The sequence below is a fragment of the Cetorhinus maximus genome, chromosome 9 (genome assembly GCF_964194155.1).
Source record: "Cetorhinus maximus chromosome 9, sCetMax3.hap1.1, whole genome shotgun sequence".
In the NCBI taxonomy this organism is placed as follows: domain Eukaryota; kingdom Metazoa; phylum Chordata; class Chondrichthyes; order Lamniformes; family Cetorhinidae; genus Cetorhinus; species Cetorhinus maximus.
The window spans coordinates 57,113,446-57,129,815 of NC_135887.1; the positions used below are offsets into that span (position 1 = coordinate 57,113,446).

At 43.5% G+C, this 16,370-nt stretch overlaps 1 protein-coding gene across 1 annotated transcript in view; it reads right to left on the reverse strand.

The window, feature by feature from the left end:
• The window catches only part of LOC144684678 (phosphorylase b kinase gamma catalytic chain, skeletal muscle/heart isoform-like), a 433,525-nt gene that overhangs the window by 98,680 nt on the left and 318,475 nt on the right, over positions 1-16,370 (reverse strand). The window lies entirely within an intron of this gene.

Sequence of the window (16,370 nt, forward strand, 5' to 3'; positions counted from 1 at the left end):
TAGAATATCTTGGGATTTTCCCTACTTTTACCAGCCAGAGCTTTCTCATATCCCCTCTTTGCTCTCCTAATTGCTTTCTTAAGCTCCACCCTGCACTTTCTGTACTCCACTAACACCTCCGCTGATTTGCTTCCCTTGTACCTGCTAAAAGCCTCTCTTTTCCTTCTCATTGTAACCTGAATATCTCTGGACATCCGTGGTTCTCTGGGCTTGTTACTCCTTCCTATCACCCTAGAGGGAACATGTTGAACCTGTACCCTCCCCATTTCCTTTTTGAACACCCCCCACTGTTCCTCTGTAGATTTCCCCACAAGTAGCTGTTCCCAGTCTACCTTGGCCAGATCCTGCCTTATTTTAATAAAATCTGCTCTTGTCCAATCCAAAACATTTTTTTGCAACTTGTCTATTTCTTTGTCCATAACAAGCTTAAACTGTACCATGTTGTGGTCGCTATCACTAAAATGCTCCCCCACCACCACCTCAGCCACCTGTCCGGCTTCATTCCCCAGAATTAGGTCCAGCAATGCGCCATCCCTTGTTGGATCTTCTACATATTGACCTAAAAAGTTCTCCTGTACACATTTCAAGAAATCCACTCCATCCAAGCCCTTAACACTATGTCTATCCCAATTAATGTTGGGAAAGTTGAAATCACCTAATATAATTACCCCATTGTTATTGTTTTTACACACCTCCACAAATTGTGCACATATTTGCTCCTCAATTTCCCGCTGACTATCTGGGGGTCTATAATAAACACCTAACAATGTGGCTGCCCCTTTTTTATTCCTAAGCTCTACCCACAAAGTTTCATTCGATACCCCTCCAGTAGGGTGTGCTAAATCCCGGATGTATTGTCCTCTGCTGTAGAATAAGGAACAAAGGAACCTTCTGTTTTTCACACAGGAAGCTGGGGTTCAGAAGCTGACAACCGTGTGTGTGTATTCTTAATTGTTGAGAAGTGACAAAACACTTCAGTAACATTTTCAATCCTTCTGTTCTCTGACATCAGCCCTGTGTCTAAAGAAGCTTTGACTATGTCTGGCTGATGCTTGACTAGCCTGTAGGACAACTCTCCCAATTTTGGTACAAGTTCCCAGACGTTAGTGAGGAGAACTTTGCAATAGTGAATGGGCAGGGTGTGACTTTGTCATTTCCAGTGCCTAGGTTGATGCCAGGTAGTCAGTCTAGTTTTATTCTTCTTTTGTAGCATTTTGATACAACTGAATTGCTTGCTGGGCTATTTCAGAGGGCAATTAAGAGTCAACCATATTGCTGTGGGTCTGGAGTGCTGAGTTATATTCTAGTATGTGTGTGTGTGTTTCAATGTGCTTTGGCATGTTGTGCCACATGCTAACTTGCTTTTAAATTCTATAATTACAAAGGGACTTTCACAGGCACTGAACTTCTTGCTCTCTCCTGGACACAGCGATTTGCTTAGGTCCAGTATACTATCGTACTGATTCACTTGTTGGTATATGTATTCTGCCCCTCTGAATTAAATTCAAATTGTGACAATTTAATTTTGTTTAAATTTCCAGTTTACTGTGGTTTAAATTGCCCAATTCAAACTTTAGTGACAAAACTGGCTGTGAATTACCGGGAGCTTGTTGTCCATTTTTGTTGAACGCAGCTTAAATAAAGGCCAAAGTTTAACACTATTTTGAAGGTCAAGTTTGAAGCATGGCTGAAACTTGATAAGTGCAGATCCCTAGTACATGGCACCTCTACCAACCTTTAACTGCATTAATGCACATTTTGGAAGCTTTTACAATCGGTATAAATTAATTTATGGTGAAAATAATGTTAGAAGCAGTGGGCTGTAGGTGGCCATGTGACCTGTGGAGGCCCGAGCTGGAAGTCACCAGGCCTGTCCCACCTGCCCAGGGCATGCCTGATGAGATGTGGACTCACACAGCATTATCCTGGTAGACGGCCACAGATGATTACAGGAGCTACAAGCTGTGTCCCTTTCCTTTATTCACTCATTCTTCAGCACCAGTGTGTGTATTCTCCAGAACATTATAAACACACAGCATTGAGCAAAGGGACATCATATTCACCATGGAACAGCTCCAAGAGATTGAGAATCGCCACTGTCTGTAATCAACCTTTGGAACAGTGAATGACATGTTACCACTGGGGAGCCTGAGAACACATGCAAAGTTCAGCACTATTTTTAACTTGCTGGAATGAGAGCGGTTGTAATTTCATCAGGGTAGGTTCATGGTATCAGCTGGATCAGGCTGGATTCCCTGATCTCCTCTGATTGAGGTGACAAGACTTTTTACGCCTAGGATCCCAGGCCCAGGATATATGTAGGATGTACCACATTGAAGCTAGAATCTCCACCTGGGGCTCTTGCTATCAGTTACCTTCAAAATGATGAAAAGATTTGATAGGATAGATTGTGAAATTATTTCCTCTTGAGTATCTAGGACAAGGGGCCATACTCTTTAAAGTTAGGCTGGCTGAGTTAGAACATCAGTGGGCCCTGGTAAAGTGGCATACTCTGCTTTGGCAGGTGTAGTGATCAAAATGCTGTTAGTCCCATCAGTTGGTGAGAATTAATCTTTGTACTTAGAATCCTAGAATGATACAGCACACAGCAAGGCTTCATCAAGCCTGTGCATCATCTCACTCCCATTCTCTTCCCAAAACTGCAAATTTTATCCCCATCAAGTATTTATCCAATTCCCTTTTTAAAGTTATTATGATTGAACCTGCTTCCTCCACCCTTTCAGACAATGCATTTCAGATCACAACTCACTGCATTCAAAATAAATCCTCATTCTTCCCTGGTTCTTTTGTCAATTAACTTGTATCTGTAACCTCTCATTACCAACCCCTCTGTCACTGGAACAAGTTCTCCTTATTTACACTATCGAGCATGTCACACTTTTTGAACACCTCAATTAAATGCCCCCTTAACCGTCTCCTCTCTGAAGAGAACAATCCCAGTTTCTTCAGTCTATCCATATAACTGAAACCCCTCATCCTTGGTACCAATTTAGTAAATCTCTTCTGGGCCTTCTCAAAGGCCTTGACATCCTTCTTGAGGTGTGGTACCCGGAATTGGACACGATATTCCTGCTGGAGCCTAACTAGTGGTTTTTTTTCAATTTTTACATAACTTCTTTGTTTTTGTAATTTTTAGGCTGTGTTTTTGCGAGGAAGATGGGTATCCCTACTCCGCAAACCTATTGAGGAAGACTGCGTCCACCATACTTTTATTCCAGGGAGGCAGGGTGGAATGGAGTCGGGCCCATTGCCTCCCAGGGTAGGCCAAAGGCAGCAATGGAGGAGGGCAAATGGCGAGGCCAACAGGCTTTGTCTGCTTATACTGGGACATTGGCCCAGAATGTCAGGCCTTCAAACCCTCAGCCCCTCACCACCCTCACCCACCCAACATGCCCCCTCATCCTCCATGCCCTCCTATATCTCCCTTGACCTCTCCTTATCCCCAGATGTTCTAATCCCCTCATATTCCCCATGATCCTTCCATGACCCCATGCATCATACCACTTTCCCAGTAACCATTATGTACAAAGCTAACTTGGCATGCCTGCCAAGTCTTTGAAATGATCCTGAAACTGACAATAAGCCGATGCTTTGAAAATATCCTTTCAAACAATAGCTCAGGTGCTAGGGTTAAGGACATCTCCTCAGGGCTGGAGAGGAACATGGAGTGGGAGGGGAAGGATCCAGTTGTAAGGATCCACATGGGTACCAGTGACACAGGTAGAACTAAGGAAGAGGTTCTGCTGAGGGAGTATGAAAAGCTAGAAATTAAATTAAAAAGCAGACCACAAAGATTCTGGATTACCACTTCAGCCATAAGCAAATTGGCATAGGGTAAATAAGGTAAGAGAATTAAGTGTGTGGCTCAAGGATTGGTATGGGAGAAATGGGTTTTGCTTCACCAGTACTGCAGAAAAAGGGAGGTGTACCACTGGGACAGCCTTCAGCTGAAGCACGTGGGACAAGTGTACTGGCAAATCATATAATGAGGGCTAGAGGGAGGGTTTTAAACATAACTGTGCAGGGTCAGGGAGGATTTAAATGGGGGTGGGGTGGGATTTGGAAAGTTAAAGAGTAAGGTCAAGGTAATAGTGCAGGGTATTGTTGCAAGTAATGATCAACAGAGCGTGACAGGAGGGACAGAGCTTACAAACATAGGAGTGCATCAGCAAAAGAAAACATTAAAGTTTGGGAAAAAGGTGAAAAGACAGAATTAAAGGCTCCTCATCTGGATGCTAACAAAATGGGTGAATTGATGGCACAAATGGAAATAAATTAACATAATACAATAGCCTTTACATAGTTGCAAAGTGATCATGGTTGGAATCCGAATATTTCGGAAGAACAGGAAGAAAGGAAAAGGAGGTGGGGTAGCTCTGTTAATAAAGGAAGAGATCAGTACAATAGTGAGAAATGATCTTAGTTTGGAGAATCAAAATGTAGAATCAGTTTGGGTGGAGATAAGAGATAGAAAAGGAAAGAAGTCACTGGTGGGATTAATTTATAGGCTTGCTAACAATAGTTACACAGCAGGACAGGGTATACATCAAGAAAAAATGGGGGTTTGCAAGAAAGTTATTGCATAATAGTGGTGACTTTAATCTTCACATTGGGCAGGGTTTTCCCCCCGTTGGATGCGAAGTTGAAGTGCGGGCACGTGAAGGCGTGCCTCCGATCGGCGCCCCCGATTGGGGGCGCGCTGCCATTTTACGTGGGCTAAGTGCTATGTGCTGCCTCAGGGAGATCGGCTCTACTGTCAAAAATATTAAAAATAGAGAAAAAAAATTCCCTGATATGTCCCCTCATGTGACATGTCACATGAGTTGGGACATGTCCATAACTTTTTAAAAAACTTTAATTAAATTTTTAAAAACCTACATGAAACCTCATCCCGCCCATGAATGAGGTTTCATGCTTTTTCTAATGCCCGCCAGGGCTCCTGGCCTGCCCGCCAACCTTAAGGTTGGACGGCAGGTCCATTAATAAGTTTAATGACTCTGTCAATGGCCTCAATTGGCCATTGACAGGTCAGCGGGCGCACAGCTGATTTTGCTGAGCCCCCGCCTACCTGAAAATTTAAATGGGGCGCAGTGACGTCGGGAGTTCCGCCCAACGTCACCGCGTGTCATTTCGGGCCCACTCGCCGACGGGAAAATCCTGCCCATTGATTGGACAAATTAACTTAGCAAAGGTAGCCTGGAGGATGAGTGTGTTTGGGACAATTTCTTAGAAAATACATTCTGGAAAGTACCAGGTACCAGGCTATTATGGACCTGGGAATGTGTAATAAGACAGGATTAATTAAGGGCCTCCTGGTATAATCCTCTAGGCAAGAGTGATCATAATATGATGAATTTCACATCCAGTTTGAGGCAATTACAAGGGTGTGAAGACAAAGTTGGCTGAAATGGACTGGGGAAATGGAGCAGTTTAGAGAAACAGTTTAGACATTTAAGGAAATATTTCATAACTCTAAACAAAGATACATTACATTGTCAAAAAGGCTAACCAGAAGGATTCACCATCCGTGGTGAACTAATGAAGTTAAGGATGGTATCAAATTGAAAGAAAAGTCATACAATTCTGTGCGGAATAGTGGTATGTCAGAAGATTGGCAAATTTTTAGCAACCAGCAAAGGATTAATAAAAGGAGTTTGAGGGAGAAGTTAGAGTATGAGAGAAAACGAGCAAGAAATATAAAAATGGGCAGTAAGCACTTCGACAAGTATATAAAAAGGAAAAAAATAGCTAAATGGACATTGGGCCATTAAAGGGTGAGGCTGGGGAATTAATAATGGGAAACAAGGAAATGCCAGACACGATAAACAAATATTTTGTATCCATCTTCACATTAGAAGATACAAAAACATCTCAAGAACAATTGAAAATCAAGAGGCAAAAGGGAGGAAGGAGCTTAAATCAATTGTGATCACTAGAGAAAAAGTTCTGGAAATACTAATGGAACTTAAAGTGTCAACCTTATGGCCTAATGGCCTGCAGCCTAGGGTCTTAAAAGAAGTGGCTGCAGAGACAGTGGATGCTTTGATTGTAATCTTCCAAAATTCCCGAGATCCTGGAAAAGTCCCAGCAGATTGGAAAACTGCAAATGTAATATCTTTGTTCAAGAAAAGAGGGAGGCAGAAGGCAGGAAACTATAGGCCCGGTAATCTAATCTTTCAGTCTTCCCTAGACTTAGGGGAGGTGCCAGAGGACTGGGGAATTGCTAACATTACGCCCTTGTTCAAAAGGATAAGCCCAGCAATTACAGACCAGTCAGTTTAACTTCAGTGGTGAGCAAGATTCCAGAAACAATTATTCGGGATAGAATTAGTAGTCACATGGAAAACATATGATTTGATAAGGAAGATACAGCATGGATTTCTAAAGGGGAAATCATGTTTAACTAACTTGCTGGAGTTTTTTGAAGAGGTACAGAAAAGATTGATGAGGGTAATGCTGTTGATGTGGTGTACATGGACTGAAAGCACCACATCAGTGTCACACCACAGACTTGTGAGAAAAGTTATAGCTCATGGAATAAAAGAGACAGTAGCAACATGGATACAAAATTGGCTAAAAAATAGGAAGCAGAGAGTAATGGTCAATCGATATTTTTCAGGATGCAGGGGTGGGTATTAGGACCCTTGCTGTTCCTGATATATATTAATGGTCTAGATCTTGGTGTGCAGGGGACAATTTCAAAGTTTGTGGATGATATGAAGCTTGGGAGTGTTGTGAACTGTGAGGAGGATGGTGTGGAACTTTGAAAGGACATAGACAAGTTGGTGGAGTGGACAGATAGGTGGCAGATGAAGTTCAATGCGGAGAAGTGTAAGGTGATACATTTTGGTAGGAAGAACATGGAGAGACAATATAAAATAAGGGGTGAAATTTTGAAGGGGGTGCAAGAGCAGAAAGACCTGGGTGTATATGTGCATAGATCATTAAAGGTGGCAGGATAGGTGGAGAGAGCAGTTAATAAAGCATGTAGTGTCCTGGGCTTTATTAATAGGGGCATAGAGTACAAGAGCCGGGAGGTTATGCAGAATAAGACACTCATTAGACCTCAGCTGGAACATTGTGTAGTTATGGGCACCATATTATAGGGGACAAAAGAGGCAAGTGTGATGTGAGAAAAAACATTTTCACACAATGAGTGGTTTGGGTCTGGAATGCACAGGAGGCCATTCGGCCCATTGTGTCTGCACTGCCTTTCCAAATGAGCATTATGATCTAGTGCCATTGCCTGCCTTTTCCCTGTACCCCTCCACTTTGTTTCTATTTGAATGATCATCTAATGCCCTCTTGAATGCCTCGATTGAACCTGCCTCCACCACACTTCCAGGCAGTGCATTCCAGACCCGAACCACTCGCCGTGTGAAAAGTTTTTCTCATGTCACATTTACTTATTTTGTAAATTACTTTAAATCTGTGCCCTCTTGTTCTCGATCCTTTTACGAGCAAAACAGTTTCTCCCTATCTACTCTGTCCAGACCCCTCATGATTTTGAACATCTCTATCAAATTTCCTCCTAGTCTTCTTCTTTCCAAGGAGAACAGTCCCAATCTCTCCAATCTATCTTCGTAACTGAAGTTTCTCATCCCTGAAACCATTCCTCTTCTACATTCTTTCCACTGTGTTCACATCCTTCCTATAATGTGGTGCCCAGAACTGTAGACATTACTCCAGCTGAGGTCTAATGAGTGTCTTATATAAATTCAGCATAACCTCCTTGCTGTTGTACTCTATGCCCCTATTAATAAAGCCCAGGGTACTATATGCTTTACTAATTGCTCCCTCCACCTGTCCTGCCACCTTCAATGATCTATGCACATATACACCCAGGTCTTTCTGCTCCTGCAACCCCTTCAAAATTTCACCCCTTATTTTATATTGTCTGTCCATGTTCTTCCTACCAAAATGCATCACCTCACACTTCTCTGCATTGAACTTCACCTGCCACCTATCTGCCCACTCCACCAACTTATCTATGTCCTCTTGAAGTTCCACACCATTCTCCTCACAGTTCACAACACTCCCAAGCTTTGTATCATCCACAAACTTTGAAATTGTCCCCTGCACACCAAGATCTAGGTCATTAATATATCAGGAAAAGGAAGGTTCCCAACACCGAGCCTCGGGGAACTCCACTACAAACCTTCCTCCAGCCCAAAATATATCCATGAAACATTACTCTCTGCTTCCTATTTTTTTTAGCCAATTTTGTATCCACGTTGCTACTGTCCCTTTTATTCCTTTTCTCACAAGTCTGTTGTGTGTCACTGTATCAAATGCGTTTTGAAAGTCCATATACACCACATCAGCAGCACTACCCTCATCGACCTTTTCTGTTACCTCTTCAAAAATTCCAGCAAGTTAGTTAGACACGATTTGCCCTTTAGAAACCCATGCGAGGGGGGCGGTTGTGTGGGGGTGGGCAGAAGTGAGCGCAAACCCGATCAGTGCCCCCAATCGGGTGCACACCACCATTTTACGTGGGTGGCCAATTAAGGCCCACCCAGCATGATGCTCACCCGGAAGCACTGAGCGCTCCCTGTGCAGGCGGGGGGGCGGGGGAGGAGATTCCCTGAGTCGGGAGTGCGCTCAGGGAGATTTGTTTAAGTTTAAAATTTCTAAATAAAGTACTTGAAAACTTTTAAAACATGTCCCGTCATGTGACAGTGTCACATGAGCTGGCACATATCAATGATTTAAAAAAATTTTTTTTTATTGAATTTATAAACACTTTATGAAACCTCATCCCGCCCGTTGATGAGGGTCCATGAAAAATGCAAAGGCCGCCTGGGCTCTTCGCCTGCCCGCCAGCCTTAAGGTTGGACAGGCAGCTCATTTCATTGTTTAAATTAGTTTTTAACAGGCCTTAATGGGCCTTTGACAGTTCAGTGGGCGCGCAGCCCAGTCGGCTGCACGCCTGCCAAACTGAAATCTAAATGACGCGGGGTGATGCTGGGGCACCCGCCCGACGTCACCACGCATCATTTTACACGTTGGCGAGCGGGCCCCACCCCCGCTCGCCGACCAGAGATTTCAGCCCCTAGTTTTTCATGTGACTACTAATCCCGAATAATTGTTTCTAGAATCTTGTCCACCACTGAAGTTAAACTGATTGGTTTGTAATCGCTGGGCTTATCCTTAAAACCTTTTTTGAACAAGGGCATAATGTTTGCAAATTCTCCAGTCCTCTGGCACTTCCCCCGAGTCTAGGAAAGACTGAAAGATTATGGCCAGTGCCCCTGCAATTTCTACTCTCACTTCCTTCAATATCCTTGGATGCATCTCATCCGGTCCCGGTGCCTTGTCAACTTTAAGTACCGACAGTCTATTCAACACTTCCTCCTTATCAATTTTGAACCCTTCTAGTGACAGAGTTTCCTCGTCTGTCACCATGGCCTGGATAGCGCCTATGTTCTTGGTAAAGACGGGTGCAAAGTATTCATTTAATACCTCAGCCATGGCCCCTTCGTCCATGTGTAAATTCCCTTTTAGGTCCCTTATCGCCTCTGCTCCTCCTTTTACTACCCTTTTACTATATATCTGCCTATAGAAGACTCTGGGATTCCCCTTTATGTTGGCTGACAATCTTTTCTCATAATTCCTCTTCACTTCTCTAATATGCTTTTTCACCTTCCTTCTGAACCTTTTGTTCTTGGTTTTCAATTGTATTTTCTACCTGACACCTGTCATAAGCACACTTTTTCTTCTTTCTCTTAATGTCTATCTCCTTTTTCATCCAGGGAGCTCTGGATTTGTTTACCCTACCTTTCCCTTTCGATGGAATATATCGTGACTGTGCCCAAACCAATTCTTTTTTGACCCATTGTCCACCTACAATTTTTCCCCCCAAACTTTCGTTCCAACAGGAAAGAAACTAACAGGGAACAGAGGGTTATGATAAATGGATCATTTTCAGGTTGGCAACCTGACTAGTGCCACAGAGATAAGTGATCTATATACAAATTGCTTGAATGAAGGAACTGACTGTATCGTAGCCAAATTTGCTGATGATACGAAGATAGGCAGTAAAGCAGGTTGTGAGGAGGATACAATGTCTACAAAGGGATATAGACAGAAATAGTCTATATTTCTTGAGTCGTGCTGCTGTCAAAGCTTTTTGTCTCATCAGGACAATTCGCAGGAATAGCAGATGTAAAGGGAACAACAATTTATACTTTTTTTATTCATTCATGGGATGTGGGCATCGCTGGCTGGGCCAGTATTTATTGCCCATCCCTAGCTGCCTTGAGAAGGTGGTGGTGAGCTGCCTTCTTGAACCGCTGCAGTCCATGTGGTGTAGGTACACCCACAGTGCCGTTAGGGTGGGAGTTCCAGGATTTTGACCCAGCGACAGTGAAGGAACGGTGATATATTTCCAAGTCAGGATGGTGAGTGACTTGGAGGGGAACTTCCAAGTGGTGGTGTTCTCATCTAGCTGCTGCCCTTGTCCTTCTAGATGGTAGTGATTGTGGATTTGGAAGTTGCTGTCTAGGGAGCCTTGGTGAATTCCGGCAGTGCATCTTGCAGATGGTACACACTGCTGCTACTGTGCATTGGTGGTGGAGGGAGTGAATGTTTGTGGATGTGGTGCCAGTCAATTGGGCTGCTTTGTCCTGGATGGTGTCAAGCTTCTTGAATGTTGCTGGAGCTGCACTTATCCAGGCAAGTGGGGAGCATTCCGTCACACTCCTAACTTGTGCCTTGTAGATGGTGCTCAGGCTTTGGGGAGTCAGGAGGTGAGTTACTCATTGCACGACTCCTAGCCTCTGACCTGCTCTTGTAGCCACAGCATTTCTATGGCTAATCCAGTTCAATTTCTGGTCAATGGTAACCCCCAAGGATGTTGATGGTGGGGAATTCAGTGACGGCAATGCCATTGAATATCAAGGGGAGATGGTTAGATTCTCTCTTGTTGGAGATAGTCATTGCCTGGCACTTGTGTGGCACGAAAGTTACTTCCCACTTGTCAGCCCAAGTCTGGATATTGTCCAGGTCTTGCTGCATTTGGACATGGACTGCTTCAGTATTGGAGGAGTCACGAATGGTGCTGAACATGGTGCAATCATCAGTGAACATCCCCACTTCTGACCTTATGATGGAAGGAAGGTCATTGTTGAAGCAACTGAAGGTGGTTGAGCCGAGGGCACTACCCTGAGGAACTCCTGCAGCGATGTCCTGGAACTGAGATGATTGACCTCCAACAACCACAATCATCTTCCTTTGTGCTAGGTATGACTCTAACCAGTGGAGAGTTTTCCCCCTGATTCCCATTGACTCCAGTTTTGTTAGGGCTCCTTGATGCCACACTCGGTCAATTGCTGCCTTGATGTCAAGGGCAGTCACTCTCACTTCACGTTGGGAGTTCAGCTCTTTTGTCCATGTTTGAACCAAGGCTGTAATGAGGTCAGGAGCTGACTGACCTTGCCGAAACCCAAACTGAGCGTCAGCGAGCAGTTTATTGTGAAGCAAGTGCCGCCTGATCGCACTGTTGATGGCCCCTTCCATCACTTCATTGATGATCGACAGTAGACTAGTGGCTGGGTTGCTGGGTTGGATTTGTCCTGCTTTTTGTGTACAGGACATACCTGGGCAATTTTCCACATTGCCAAGTAGATTCCAGTGTTGTAGCTGTACTGGAATAGCTTGGCAAATATGCGTGGCAAGTTCTGCTACGCAGGTCTTCAGTACTATTGCTGGGATGCTGTCAGGGCCCATAACCTTTGCAGTGTCCAGTGCCTTCAGCCGTTTCTTGATATCATGTGGAGTGAATTGAATTGGCTGAAGACTGGCATCTGTGATGCTGGGGACCTCTGGAGGAGGCCGAGATGAATCATCGATTCGGCACTTCTGGCTGAAGATTGTTTCAAATGCTTCAGCCTTATCTTTTGCACTGATGTGCTGGGCTCCTCCATCATTGAGGATGGGGATATTTGTGGAGAGTTATTTAGTTGTCCACCACCATTCAAAACTGGATGTGGCTTAAATCTGAAATGTTGGTTGTGGAATCGCTTAGCTCTGTCTATCACTTGCTGCTCATGCTGTTTGGCACGCAAGTAGTCCCGTGTTGTAGCTTCACCGGGTCAACACCTCATTTTTAGGTATACCTGGTGCTGCCCCTGGCATGCCCTCCTGTACTCTTCATTGGATCAGAGTTGATCCCCTGGGTTGGTGGTAATGGTAGGGCGGGAGATATGCCGGGCCATGAAGTTACAGATTGTGGTTGAGTACAGTTCTGCTGTTGGCCCATAGTGCCTCATGGGGGTTGCCCATCTGTTGCCCACTAGATCTGTTGTAGGCCAATTAATACCATTCATACCATTTCATGGTATCCTCAATGTAAAGGCAGGAATTGGTCTCCACATGGACTATGTGGTCGTTACTCATACCGATACTGTCATGGACGGATGCATCTGCGGCAGGTAGGTTGGTGAAGATGAGGTCAAGTATGTTTCTCCCGCTTGTTGGTTCCCTCAGCACCTGCCACAGACCCAGTTTAGCAGTTGTGTCATTTAGGACTCAGCCAGCTCGGTCAGTAGTGGTGCTACCGAGCCACTCTTGGTGGTGGACATTGAAGTCCCCCACCTAGAGTACATTCTGCAACCTTGCCACCCTCAGTGCTTCCTCCAAGTGATATTTAACATGGAGGAGTACGGATTCATCACCTGAGGGAGGGCAGGGGTAAGCGGTAATCATCCTCACCAACCTGCCTGCTGCAGATGCATCTGTCCATGATAGTATCGGTCTGAGTTTCCTTACCCATGTTTGACCTGATGCCATGAGACTTCGTGGGTTCCAGAGTCAAGATTGAGGAGCTCCCTCCCAACTCTATACCACTGTGCCACCACCTCTGGTGCCGGTGACCCATCCAGTTTCATTCCTTTTAGACTTTGTAGCGGCTTGATACAACTAAGTGGCTTGCTGTACCCCATTTCAGAGTCAATCACATTGCTTTGGGTCTGGAGTCACATGCAGGCAAGACCAGGTAAGGACGGCAGATTTCTTCCCCTAAAGGGCATTAGTGAACCAGATGGGTCTTTACAACAATCAACAATGCTTTCATGGTCATCATTAGCATTTTAATTCCAATTTTTTTATTGAATTCAAATTCCATCCACCATGGTGGGATTCAAACCCAGGTCCCCAAAGCATTACCCTGAGTTTCCAGATTACTAGCCCAGTGACAATACCACTACACCACCGCCTCCACCACCTTCAGGAGAAGAGAGTTAGCAAGTGGACTCTGTTTGGTAGGTGCATTGCCATGGAGAATGCACCAGTTAACTGATGGCTGACAGTTAACTGCCAAGCTATTTTCTTTCTGTCTGCAAAGAACTGGGCCCTGTGTATTAACATATGTAGCTTCTAGCACGCAAAGAAAGAACATGTACACACATTGCACTTGTTCCAACTAAACAAAATAGGTGACAGTTATTCTCTGGTTCATTCCCCTGGGCAATGTCTTGACCAATCAGAGTGAACCTGCCTGGTTTGAATTTAAACAAAGCTTGGCAGTTCACGCCAGTGATCAGTTAACTCATGCATTCTCCACGGCAACAGCTCTACCAATCCAAGTCCACTTGCCAACCAATCAACACTCTCTTCTCATGGAGTATAAATTTGTTGTTCCCTTTATATTTGAAATTCTTGCAAATTGTCCTGATGAGTGTGAGATGAGAAGCTTCGAGAACATATGTTTTTTTTCAGCAACATTTAAGGATATAGGTAGGTTAAGTGAGTGGGCAAAAAAATTGGCGGATGGAGTATAATGTGGGAAAATGTGAACTTGTCCACTTTGGCAAGAAGAATAGAAAAGCAGAATACTATTTAAATGGAAAGAGATTACAGAATGTTGGGGTACAGAGGGATTTGGGTGTCCTTTTAGATGCACCACAAAAAGTCATTTTAAGTGGAATAGAGAATAAAAGTAGGGAAGTTTTGCTATAACTGTACAGGGCATTGGTGAGACCTAGAGTATTGTGTAAAGTTTTTGTCTCCTTATTTGAGGAGGGACATACTTGCACTAGAAGCAGTTCAGAGGAGGTTCACTAGGCTGGGTTCACTTATGAGCAAAGGTTGAGCAGGTTGGGCCTATACTCATTGGAGTTTAGAAGAATGAGAGGTGATCTCATTTTAACATCTAAGATTCTGAGGGGACTTTTTTTTATTCTTTCAGGGGATGTGGGCATCGCTGGTGGCTGCCCATGCCCATTTTCCCTTGAACTGAGTGGCTTGCGAGGCCAATTAAGAGTCAACCACATTGCTGTGAATGTGGAGTCATATGTGGGCCAGACCAGATAAGGATGGCAGATTTCCTTCCCCAAAGGACATTAGTGAACCAGATGGTTTTTTACGACAGTATGCCACTGAATCCTCCAGGGCAGATCTGAGAGGATGTTTCCTCTCGTTGGGGAAGCTAAAACTAGGGGACACAGTTTCAAAATAAAGGGTTTTCCATTTAAGATGGAGGCGTTAAGGAATTTCTTCTCTCAGAGGATCGTTATTATTAGGAATTCTCTTCCCAAGTCAACGGTGGAGGCTGGGTCGTTAAATATATTGAAGACTAAGTTAGGCAGATTCTTGATTGACAAGAAAGCCAAGGGTTATGGAAGGCAGATAGGAAAGTGTAGTTAAGGCCACAATCATATCAGTCATTGTGATAACAAAAACAGAAAATGCTGGAAAAACTCAGCAGGTCTAGCAGCATCTGTGGAGAGAGAAACAGAGCTAATGTTTCTAGTTCGTATGACCCATCTTCAGAGCTGAAGAGAAGTGGAAATGTTATGAAATTTATACTGTTTAAGGGGGGTGGGGCGGGTGGAACTGGATAGAAGGCCAGCGATAGGTGGGGACAAAGCAGGGATTGACAAAGATGTCATGAACTGAAGGACAAAGGGAGTGTTGATAGTAGTGGTTAGTGCTAAAAAAAGGTGCTAACAGAGGCATAAAGGTAAGAAAGCAGAATGTGATTATAGCAGAACAAGGGTAGCATTGTGTGAAAGAACAACATGGAACAAGTAACAAATTGTAACAGACTAGTTCCAGTTCCAGTTATCTACTTCAGAACACTTAGTCGTATGTAGATAAGCACACAAGCAGTGAAAAATCTCTATAAAGGAACAGTAGGTCATTACAAAGTACTAGAGATGTCAGTCAAGCAAAGCTTGCACTCCCTTCTGCAGCTGTATAAAAATTGCTTGCTGAGATCTAAGTGATTATCTATTCTTGGAGCTCAGCCAGGCATTCATAATTGTCCCATCTGGCAACTGTATCAAAAAACAGTGTAAACTTCTCTCCAGTTCACCATTATGCTGTGTTCAGTCCCTTAGCCAATTTCGTATCCTTGTTGTCCTTTAATCCCCTGAGCTTGTTGAGGTCTATTATGTGGTACTTTATCAAACATCATTACCTCTTTCCAACACTTTATTAAAAAGCTTAATATAATTAGTGAAACATGATTTGCCTTTAACAGATTGATGCTGGCCATCATTTATTAACATATATTTTTACGATTAATTTTGTTCTGGATTATTATTTCAAAGTTTTCCAACACCAACTTCAGTGCAATTGGCCTGTTGTTGCCAGATTTATAACTTATGTATGTTCAAAAAATAGAAAGATTTGCAACCCCCCATCCTCTGGCTCTCATATCAAGGAAGGATTCGAAGACTGTGACCAGGATCTCCATGATATATTTTCTTACTTGTCTCAGCATTCTCAGATACACCCAACCAGACCCGGTGACTTTTCTACTTTGAGCGTTGCCAATTTTTTAAGTACCTTCTCTTTATCTATTTTTGTCCAATATCTCTACCAGCTCCTCCTTTATTGTTACATTGGTAGCATCTATTTCTCATTTAGTACATCAGCAAATACACTCTGCCTCCCCAAGAAGATATCCTTTTTGGTCCCTAATCAGCACCAATTTTCACTTAGGCCACCCTTTTCTCAGTCATGTCTTTTTGTGAGAAATGGATGTTTTTTAAAAAATATTTTGGGGGAATATGTGTTATTCTGTGGAAAAGGCATGTGTGTGTATGATTTAATTAAGCTGGGCAGAGATTAATAGGAGATAGATTGTCTGGGGGGGGTGGTTAAAACATGAAAAGAATAGAGGTGCTATGTTTGAGGTAGAAGTAAATAGGTTAAATCTAACATTTGCATTTTTAGATAAGTTGAGTGTTTGGCTGAATATCAAAGAGGAGTCAGAGGTAGAAAGACACATGTTTGCACCTTGCAGGAATTCCATAGGTAAACAAAAGGGGGGGTATTATATTTATTGATCTGAAAGCAAAGACATGAAAGATTTTATATTTGGAAGGATTTGAGTTTCAAAG